Raw genomic sequence first — 11,750 nt, forward strand, 5'->3', positions numbered from 1 at the left:
TGGGTGATGATATAGTCGCCAAAGCCTGCAGAGACAATACAAAGCTTCATTTGAAATTTTGCCCGGAGGTTTTTAACGAGGTGCCGATATTGTTGGAAGATAAATGTCTAGCCATCAATAACAAGACACTGCTTCTGTTAGGCGTACAACCTCCAGAGCGGAATGAGCGTGATCTACTTAATACAGACCTTACGAGAGAGAAAAACTACAACGTTGAAGAGCTACGAAGATACGTAGAATCAAGAAAACCGCTGTTAATCGACGACCAAGGAAAAACATGACATCATGGACCACATCAGAAGGGGACAAGGTGGAATAATTGTTCTCGATGCTCCAGGAGGAAGAGGAAAAACACTTCTGACAAACTGACTCCTTGCTGAAATCCGAATGCAGAACGATTTGGCACTTGCAATCGCATCACCTGGCATTGCATCTGTAATGAGAGAGCACCGTCTAGGGACGACGAGGGCTAATTGATTCTAGATTTGAAGCTTTCGTGACTGCAAGGATTCATGTTCTTAGGTTTTTTCTGTATATAAAAAATTTTAAATTAATAAAAGTAAACTAAAAATAAAATAAAAATTACCTATAAACTTATAGGTGATTTTTATTTTATTTTTCCTCCGCCCTCCTGTCAAAGTAAAATAAAAAAATAAAATAAAAATCACCTATAAGTTTATAGGTGATTTTTATTTTATTTTAATTAGAATTTTTTACCTACGTGACTTTACCGAAAAAACCTAAGAACACGAGGGCTAATTGCACAGTCACTGCGGGGTCACTAATATCCAATGAGAAGGAAGGGCTCCATCTGGGCCAAAGGTAACGGGCGGAGCTCGTGGCTGCTGTGTGCGGGAACCATCCGGAAGGTTCCACGAGGAGGCGTGGCTCGAGGCGGAGCTTAGCGATGTGAGGAGAGGCGGCGAGAGGACGCCACGACATCTACAGTCTGAGCACCGTGACGTGTCGCCAGTAACTACAACCAGCTTCATCAGGCCAAATTTGTGGAGAAGTCTTGGATTGTGTGAGGAGCTCACAAATCCTTGAAAGATCTGGACAAAGTCCCATCGGTGAGCGAGTGAGCCACTCCCAACGCCCTCACCACTGGAGTCTCCTCACCCTCCTCACCAGCCTACACCTCACCACCCAGCCCCTCCTCACCACCCTACACCTCATCTCTTCCTCCTCACCCTCGCCCTGCGTTTCCTCTCCAGCTGGCGTATCTCAGCCATGATGGCGTCTATCTGCTTCAGAATCCGGCTCTCCTCCTCCGCCCTCTTGTCACCCTCCTCCTCACCCTCCTCCTCCTCCTCCGCCTCTTCGCCCGACTTGCAGTCGCCGCCATCGGCTGCACTGCGTGATCTCCGTAGTCTCCTCCTCCTCCTCGTCCTCCTATTCCTCTTCCTCTTCCTCATCTCCCTCTCCTCCTCCTCCTCCTCTTCGTTGTCCGCCTCCTCCTCCTCGTCTCCCGCTCTGTCGACGCTCGGCTGGAGGCGGCTGGCACGGAACTTCAGCACCAGCCTGCGCACGCCCCCCGTAGCCCCCACCTCCTCGTCGTCGTCGTCGTCCCTCCGCTCCTTCGCCTCGTCACCCTCCACCACCACCACCTCCTCCTCCTCCTCGTCGTCGTCCCTCCGCTCCTTCGCCTCGTCACCCTCCACCACCACCACCTCCTCCTCCTCCTCGTCATCGTCCCTCCGCTCCTTCGCCTCGTCACCCTCCACCACCACCTCCTCCGGCGACACGGCAGTAGCCGTTGTTGACGTTGACCACGAAGACGACGACGACGACGTGTCCTCCGACAACGACAAACAGCCGGACAGCGGCGATGACGACGATCTCTGCCGCTGATATTGTTGCTGCAGTCGTCGTCGCCGTCGACGTGTCGTCAGGGCACCACGACGAGCCCGGCGCTTCTCGCTGGGCGCTGGCGGCTCGTCCAGCAGCGAGGACAAGTGCAATGCCGCCTCACGCAGGGCCCGGCGCTGCTTGTCTGTGAGCGGCGGCGCCGCCGGCATCGGAGGAGACGGAGGAGACGGAGGAGAGCGGCAGGTAGAGGAGCCCGGAGCGGGATCGGGATTCCGTTCCGCCGGGCAATCCGCCACCGCCACCGCCTCCTGCCGCTTCCTTAGCGGCGAGCGCTCGGCCAAAACCTCCTCCTCCTCTTCCATCACCTCGTCCACCTCGTCCACCTCTTCCTGTCCTCCTCTCGCTCCGCCTCCTCCACCCCTTCCGCTCCCCCTCCTGCCCCGGCCCCGCCACCAAAAGCTGATCTGTCTCTCCCATTCCGCACGCGGTCGAACAGCGGCCTCCCTGCGTCTCTCTGCCTCCTCCACCTCCTCCACCTCCTCCTCCACCTCATCCACCGCCTCCTCCACCGCCTTCTCCACCACCTCCTCCATCACCTCCTCCACCGCCTTCTCCACCACCTTCTCCACCGCCTCCTCCACCACCTCCTCCACCACCTCCTCCACCGCCTTGTCCACCACCTCCTCCTCCACCGCCTTGTTCACCACCTCCTCCACCGCCTCCTCCACCGCCTTGTCTACCACCTCCTCCACCGCCTCCTCCACTGCCTCCTCCTCCACCTCCTCCACCTCCTCCTCTTCCACCCCCTCCTCCACCCCCTCCTCCACCACCTCCTCGCCCGCTGGCCCCGACTCTCCGCCACCGTCTCCGCGCTCCGGGGCGATTCCCAGCGGCGTCGTCGACGTCGGCGTTGACCGGGGGGACACCAGCGGAGTCTCCCGGCGGCGCCCCCCCTCGGGAGCCGCCGGGAACGTCACGGGGCGACGACGACGACGACTGCGGGGGGGGCGGGGGGGGTGGGGGGGGCGGGGAGGGGGCCCCGGCGTGGGCCCGGGCCCAGCGGCGTCACCGCCAGTGGCGCCGTCGACGGGGCGGGCGACCTTGAAGGGCGCCGCGTGAGACTCGTCGTCCGTGTAGCGCTTGGGCGCTACGCGGACGAGACGGGAGGAGCGAGTCCTCTCGGAGGGGGCGGTGGCGGCCGTGGCCGGGGTCAGGGCTGGGGGAGGCCATCCGGGGAGCCGCTGGAGGGGGGGGGGGGAAGACGTGGGGTCAGATTCCAGCATTCAGCACACAAACATCCTATCTCCCGTGGTAGTAGTGGTGGTGGTGGTATTGGTGGTAGTGGTGATGGTAGTGGGAGTGTTGTTTTTTTCAGCCCTTGAATCTGGTGCAACCGCAACAAACAAAAGACAAAAACATGAACAAGAAAACATCTTAAAGTGAATATGTGACTGAGTGCAAACAGAAAATCCAGGAAAAAACAGCACAATATTTCAGAAAAAGCACTGTACACCAACGCTGTGTGCAAAAATCCCAGTGGGATGCAAGTCAAACAACAACAACCACCACTAGACAACTTAGATTAAGGCCATCAGTTTAACTCCGTACTACAACAAACATGGCCAAACAAATACACTTTTCGAAATCACCAAAATAAAGCCATAAAAGCAATGTAACAGTGATCTGTGACCGAATTTTCACAATAAACGACGTAAACATGTGCCTCCAAACCCTGCAGCCATAGGTGGCTGCGTGAGTCACTCACAACAGCAGGATCATCATCACGAGTATCAAATTGTTGGTAGTGATGGTAGTGGTGGTAGTAGTGGTGGTGGTAATGGTGGAAGTGGTGGTGGTAGAAGTGGTGGTGTAATGGTGGTGGTAGTGGAGGGAGTAGTGGTGGTAATGGTGGTGGTGTCCGGCAAAACAACCCCCTACTATCACCCAGCTTAATAACCAGGCTACAGTCTACATTATAGACTGTCAGTACACTCACCCAGCTTAATAACCAGGCTGCAGTCTACATTATAGACTGCCAGTACACTCAGCTTAATAATGTAGACTGTAGCCTGGTTATTAAGCTGGGTGAGTGTACTGACAGTCTATAATGTAGACTGTAGCCTGGTTATTAAGCTGGGTGAGTGTACTGGCAGTCTATAATGTAGACTGTAGCCTGGTTATTAAGCTGGGTGAGTGTACTGACAGTCTATAATGTAGACTGTAGCCTGGTCATTAAGCTGGGTGAGTGTACTGGCAGTCTATAATGTAGACTGGTCATTAAGCTGATGTACTGGCAGTCTATAATGTATACTCTATACTACAGTCTACATTATAGACTGTCAGTACACTCACCCAGCTTAAGAACCAGGCTACAGTCGACATTCGAGATTTTAAAGCTTTTTTTAATACTTTTATTCACTTTATTTTTCTTTCCACGTAACTTTACCGAAAGAACCAACGAATATTTTATTCCTGCAATCACGAGAGTTTTAAGTCAAAATGACACAATCGGTATTTTTATCCCAGCCACTAACTTATCTTCACCATCATCATCCAGATAATGATCTTCATCAGAAATTCCCCATCATTGTCTTCCACTTCTTGCTGTTGCATTGCTTTCATGGCTTTATATTGGTGATTTCGAAAAGTTTTTTTGGTTTGGCCATGTTTGTTTGTTGATGTACAGAGTTAGACTGATGGCCTTAATCTAAGTTGTCTTGTGGTTGTTGTTGTTGTTTGACTTGCATCCCACTGGGGTTTTTGCACACAGCGTTGGTGTACGGTGTTTTTTTCTGCAATATTTTGCTGTTTTTTCTTGGATTTTCTGTTTGCACTCAGTCACATATTCACTTTAAGATGTTTTTTGTTCATGTTTTTGTTTCTTGTTTGTTGCGGTTGCACCCGATTCAAGAGCCGAATGGCTCACACGGCTCTATACCTAATACATGAACTTGAAATGAACTTGAACTTCCCCGCAATTCCTCTCTTGTTGCGGGTCTCGGATCGATAATTTGCAGCGTGCTCTGTAGATTTGACCCCTACGCGAGGTCACAGAAGCAAACGCATAGAAGGTGCAATTCTACAAAGCACAGATGCAATTTTATTCCAGCCACGATGTCCATTTTAAGCATTAAAGTACTCGCTGAAAAAGAAAACAGTCATCTCAACGAATACTGGCACATCTCATGCCCCTCATGAGGTAAACTATTCACAAATTCAAGCGTTTGTATTTTGTCAATGGAATGACCATAGACTCAGCACTGCACCATAGACTCAACACTGCCCCCATAGACTCAACACTGCCCATAGACTCAACACTGCCCCCATAGACTCAACACTGCACATAGACTCAACACTGCCCCCATAGACTCAACACTGCACCATAGACTCAACACTGCACATAGACTCAACACTGCACCATAGACTCAACACTGCCCATAGACTCAACACTGCCCCATAGACTCAACACTGCACATAGACTCAACACTGCACATAGACTCAACACTGCACCATAGACTCAACACTGCACATAGACTCAACACTGCACATAGACTCAACACTGCACATAGACTCAACACTGCCCCCATAGACTCAACACTGCACCATAGACTCAACACTGCCCCATAGACTCAACACTGCACATAGACTCAACACTGCACCATATACTCAGCACTGCCCATAGACTCAACACTGCACATAGACTCAACACTACCCATAGACTCAACACTGCCCATAGACTCAACACTGCACCATAGACTCAGCATTACACCATAGACTCAACACTGCAGCTGTAAACCATCTGCAAATCACGGGCTGGACATTGGAGGACATTGTTTACCTCGTGTTTTCCCTCACGAGAGGCGATCTCGTGCCTCTGGGGGGTCGTCATCATCGTTAATTTCGACACCGAAATTGAAACAAAAACATCAAAAATCGCCCTCACCACTCTCAAGATGGCGGCTGGCACCACGTGGGTAGGCGGGAAACTAATCTGATTGGCTCCGAGGCGGAGCGGGGAGGGGCGTCACGTGGGTAGGGGGAACCTAATCTGATTGGCTCCGAGGCGGAGCGGGGAGGGGCGTCACGTGGGTAGGGGGAACCTAATCTGATTGGCTCCGAGGCGGAGCGGGGAGGGGCGTCACGTGGGTAGGGGGAACCTAATCTGATTGGCTCAAAGGCGGAGCGGGGAGGGGCGAGAAGGAGGAGCCAAATAAAATTAGCGGGAAAACAAATCCCGCATCACGTGGGTAAGAAGGACCTAACCTGATTGGCTGTAAGGCGTTGGCTTTGACCAATCAGAGAGCTCCAATCACTGCAGAAGGTCTGTGTATGTATCTGTGTGTCTGTGTGTGTGTCTGTGTGTGTATCTGTGTGTGTGTGTCTGTGTGTATGTCTGTGTGTGTGTCTGTGTGTGTATCTGTGTGTGTGTGTCTGTGTGTATGTCTGTGTGTGTATCTGTGTGTGTGTCTGTGTGTGTATCTGTGTGTATGTCTGTGTGTGTATCTGTGTGTGTCTGTGTGTGTATCTGTGTGTGTGTATCTGTGTGTATGTCTGTGTGTGTATCTGTGTGTGTGTATCTGTGTGTATGTCTGTGTGTGTATCTGTGTGTGTGTCTGTGTGTGTATCTGTGTGTGTCTGTGTGTGTATCTGTGTGTGTGTGTATCTGTGTGTGTGTCTGTGTATGTCTGTGTGTGTATCTGTGTGTGTGTCTGTGTGTTTATCTGTGTGTGTATCTGTGTATGTCTGTGTGTGTATCTGTGTATGTGTCTGTGTATGTCTGTGTGTGTGTGTATCTGCGTGTGTATCTGTGTGTGTGTCTGTGTGTGTATCTGTGTGTGTATCTGTGTGTGTGTCTGTGTGTGTCTGTGTGTGTATCTGTGTGTATGTCTGTGTGTCTCTGTGTGTCTCTCTGTGTGTGTGTATCTGTGTATGTGTATCTGTGTACGTGTGTCTGTGTGTGTGTGTCTCTGTGTGTGTGTGTCTCTGTGTGTGTGTGTGTGTCTGAGTGAGTTTCTGAACAACACCACCACCAACTTCACCACAACCACCACGTCGGCAACATGTCACCGTGCGCATTCCGCACTGTTATACTTAGAGGGGGCGACCAGGACGCTCATTAAACCGGGGGGGGGGGGGGCTCATTGCTGGAAAATGGAGAAGTCTGTCCTCCTATGGCGCGTGTGTTCACACCGCGAATCGGATACAACGCGGCGATTCGAGTATTAGGGAACACACTTTTTTGACGACGCGAATCGAACACAACGCGGCTTTTGGCGAACAGAACGACGTCGGGATTCGCGGTTCTACGGCTGCCGCCTCGGTGTAGTGGGATGCTGCTGGATGCTTCTAGATTCTACACCGTTAAAATCTTAACTCACGATTTTATTGATGAAGAAACTGTGAAATTAAGAGTTGCAAAACTCAGTCGAAGTTAGCCGGGGGTTGAACTCAGATCGCATGATTTAGTCTTGAGTGCAAACCATTACATCACAGGACCATCACAGCGCATCGCCATGCAATGTGATCTCTGTTCGGCAGTGTCTCGAGCTACATTATGTTAATAAAATACATTACTGCCGGTTTCATTGCAATTTCAGCTACCAGGGTACAGGAATCAAAGCCCTGAGTGCTAACCACGACACCACTGACACCACAAACTTTTGGCAGAAGTTGCTCAGCCTAAGTGTAGCAAACGTTTACATCCTGATTCTTTGACGAGTGCTTGAGGACGAACCAATGCTAGTAATTAATCCGCCAAAGGTTCTAATCAGAAAAAAGTTATTGCGGTTATTAATGAAACTTTACAGAGCAATGTCGAACTCCAGCTGTGAAACATTACTATTCTCAGGCACCACCAAAGTTTGAACTAAGACCCCCCCCCCTAGCAAATGAATGTTGTGGCCAATCGTGTTGTTGTTGTTGTTTGGCAAGTGAGAGGACACCAGAGAGCCTGGAGAAAACACAAGATCGGAGGGAGTAAGACTCAAAAGCTCAACACATTTAGATGTAACCCATTGCTCTACTGGCATCTCCTGGTCAGGAATATATTAGCACGTCAAAAGGGGGCTTACTGCGTTGAACTAATTCGAGAAGACGCCTTTTGGCGTCATCTGGTCCAACCCACATGTGAGACTCGACTCTAAGGAAAGCTGTCTCGGGTGTGGACCAATCAACTTCAAGGACAGTGCACATACATTATCAGAGTTGTGTTTTTTGTTTGCATTATGACTGCAGGTATTGTGGTCTATGCAAACATGACTCCTCGTAAAAAAAGGTGTCAGTTTTGTTGCCAGATAAAAGGGTAAAAAACCAATTATCAAGACGAAAAGAGTGACACTTTATCACGATCCAGCAAGACTTAACTAGATTTAAATTAAAAATCCAACCTTTTTTTGAACTTAGCGTAAAATATAAAACCAAGAGGTCACGCTGAAACTTGAACTCAAGATTCAAGGGTTGCAAAGAGAAAATCATCTCACGTTGGACTAATTGAATATTTTTCTGAATAGCACCCGAGAGATGGAGCCAATGGTGAGCGCGTTGATTTCTTGATGAGTGTGCACTCATGTCACGTGCGGTTTCTGTTGGTAGCCCCTGTGATTGTGCCAGGTGTAAACATTTTTAGTAGCGTTTTAAATGGAGAGTTCCATAAAAATAACTCAAAATAAAACTCAATAAAATAATAAAAATTTTGAGTTAACGTTTTCAAATGAATTCATGGAAAAGTAATGCCCCTTCACGTGTTTGATATTAAAATGAATTATCTTTGTGAAACTGGCCAGGAGATGGCAGTACAGAAAGGATATGCGGTGTCAGGAGCAAGTGCAGATGGCTCGGTTCTCAGAAAGCACTTTTCTAAATGTGGGCTCAGCAGCTGCTGCCAAGAGGTTGTGCAATGAGGCAGCTCTACGTGGGGGTTCCATGGTGTAATGGTTAGCACTCAGGACTCTGAATCCTGCGATCCGAGTTCAATTCTCGGTGGGACCTACAAATGATTATTTTTTTCTCTTTATACGTGACTTGACCGAAAGAACCAAAGAGTAATTCCTGCAGTCACGAAAGCTCCAAGTTAAGTTTTTGTTATACTCTTAGGTTTTTCGGTAAAGTCACGTAGGTAAAAAAAAGAATTAATGTAAATAATAATAGAAATAAAATAAATGTGATTTATTTTTTATTTTATTTTATTATTTTATTTTTTACCTACGTGACTTTACCGAAAAACCTATAAGCATGAATCCTTGCAGTCACGAAAGCTTCAAATCTAGAATTAAGTTTTTTTTTACCGACAAAGAAACTTATTTTAAGTTTTAGTAAAAAAGAAAATCAAAAATTCAATTGCATAAGCTGACTGGATCGAAATCAAATGTTCAGCTCTTTGTCCTCTCGAATGTAGTTATGAGGCCAAGTCACCTCCTGGGTACGCATCTGCATGTGAAATGATGCGTTTGCATGTATAGTGGTGAAGTTGCGTGTGAAGTCACGTAGCTGCATGTGTCATGGTGTATTTGCATGTGTCCAGTAATGATCCATTGAATGCACAAACGAAGGTGCTATGGAGATGTTAGTACAGAAATTAATTGAATCTAAATTTAGCTGAACTTTGGGTATTTCCCTCCTCGTATTGCATGGGTTTTCTCTATACACTGGTTTCTTACCATTTTTCAAACATCCCAAAGCAGTACCCTTCTGAAAGAGGATCTTTGATAAAAGGGAAATATTATTTTAATGAAAAGGCCACGGTTAGAAATGTAAGCAGTTAGTTGGTTTAGAGTTTAGACAGTAATATTATTATTGTGACTGCATTCAATGTAAATACTCGTGCTTGTCTGGGAGGCCCAAATATCAAAAGGATTCTTCTTTAAGGAAAGACCTCATTGACTCCTCCATGTGGCTTGTTCCAGTCACCCAAACGTTCCTCTCATCGTGATAAACTAAAGAATCTGAGCTGTACCATTCCCCGGTCAAACACACGTTATGACACGTTTCCAATAGCCATTATAATAAAGACTCTTTCCATCACAAGTTAAAATAAACAAAACTGAAAACTCGTGATTTTCATAATGATGGAACGAAACATTGGAATCCATACTGCAGTCACGAAAGCTTCAACTCAAGATTAAAACATTGTACGTTTTGCAAACGTATGCCAACGTTTTGGATGAACCCGCTGAGACTGGAACTCAAATTGCAGGATTCAGAGCCCTGAGGGCGAACCATAACACAACGGAAGCACCTCGTAAACACGACGACACGAGTGGGACAGGAAAGAGAGTTGCGACACACGACACGAGGGATATGGGCAGGTGTCATCCTGGAACATAACAATGGAGCTAATTTCTCTCACTTTTCACTGAGCAAGCAGGATGTCTTAGAAACTGAATCATGTTGAGTCAAAATCAAAACGCAAATCTCATGATTTTCATGAAAAACCTATCAATTTAAGATTTTATTAAATTTAAGATTTGATCAAATTGCAGTATTCAGATTCCTGAGTGCTAACCATTACACCAGGAACCACCTTATGAACTAGTTTCATGACACGAGTGAAAACTGAGAAAAGGTGAAGGCAAATCGAGCCAAACGGCAGAGGGGACATGGGCAGGTGTAACTGTGGCATCTAGTAATTCAGCACGATGTTGACATTCAGATCAGTGATTGCAGATTTAGTAATTGTCATGCGGAGTGATTTTGGGGGGACAGGACTCAATGTTGACTCACTATTCAGGCTGCCTTAGAAGCTGAAACATTCTTGATTTGAAGCTTTTGTGACTGCAGGAATCTATACTCTTTGGTTCTTTCGGTAAAGTCACGTAGGTAGAAATAAAGAAACATTATCACGACGTTTCGATAGCAACACAAGCGATCGTGTTCAGGTGAAAATCGCGATTGCCGCGATGTCTGCTGCCAGCAGCACGAGGCTTGTGTTGCTGTCGACACGCCGTGATTGATTTTGTTTTACTTCTACCCACGTGACTTTACCGAAGACACGTTCCTTCGGAGTGGGCAGGTAGGAACTTGGCTCAACCAATCCGGGAGGGGCGCACCTCTGGTTGGCTGCTGGCTCGTGGTCACGTGACGCACTTCAACCAATCCGAGAGCGTACGTGTTTGGGAGGGGCCATGCACGACAGACAGACAAATAATCCCTGGTGGGCAGCGGTGTGGAACTGCTGTTCCTACCTGCTGTGTACAAGATCACGTGACTTGAGGTAGCCAGGTAGCCAGCCCCCTTCACTATCGGCCCCTCCCCTAGACCCCTCCCCTGACCCCCCCTCCCTTAGGCCCCTCCCCTCTCCGTACCCGGCAGTAGGTCTCCACCAATCAAAGAGCTGTGTGTATTATATATTTATTTATGCACGACAGCCAGTCAGACAGACACGTGATCCCTGGTGGGCAGCAGTGTGGGACATTGTTCCTGCTGCCTGTAGCACGTGTCTACCTACGTCACTCCATGGGCAGTGCTGTCAATGGGCGGTGCTTATCAATTCTACAGATTGTGATTCGCGCTCACGTGTTCTCCTATCCGCGCTACGTTTTCTAAAAGCGCTCTGCCAAGGCTCCACGCGATCACAGCCGCACGCGTTCGCCTGCCTGTGGTAGAGGCACGAAACGTTGGATTTCCACCACCCCCACCCCCACCACATGAGGACACAGAAAAGAGCTCAAGACCCCCCCCCAGACATCTACGCAGCGTTGCGCCGGTGAGTGACGTGTTGAGGCCTTGTCAACTTGATATTTTTCTTCTTGTTTTTTCGGTAAAGTCATGTAGAAGGTAGTAATAAAATAATAAAAATAAAACAATAAAATAATTCGCACGACGTTTCGGCCACAACGCAAGCAGCCGTCTTCAGGTGAAGAATGAGACACTGCCAAGCTTGGAGCTTGTATATAAGCTGGGTTGGAGGTGGAAGAAGAAGAGAGCCTTAAGAGGGGTTTAGCAAG

At 48.3% G+C, this 11,750-nt stretch overlaps 1 non-coding gene across 1 annotated transcript; it reads left to right on the forward strand.

Moving 5' to 3' along the window:
* The first annotated feature begins 8,724 nt into the window (after positions 1-8,724).
* On the forward strand, positions 8,725-8,796 carry TRNAQ-CUG (transfer RNA glutamine (anticodon CUG)). Its single transcript has one exon. It is a non-coding gene; the product is annotated as a tRNA-Gln (tRNA).
* The last annotated feature ends 2,954 nt before the right edge of the window (positions 8,797-11,750 follow it).

This window comes from Lethenteron reissneri, unplaced genomic scaffold (assembly GCF_015708825.2).
Source record: "Lethenteron reissneri isolate LAM-NWPU_2019-01 unplaced genomic scaffold, ASM1570882v1 scaffold_1355, whole genome shotgun sequence".
In the NCBI taxonomy this organism is placed as follows: Eukaryota; Metazoa; Chordata; class Hyperoartia; order Petromyzontiformes; family Petromyzontidae; genus Lethenteron; species Lethenteron reissneri.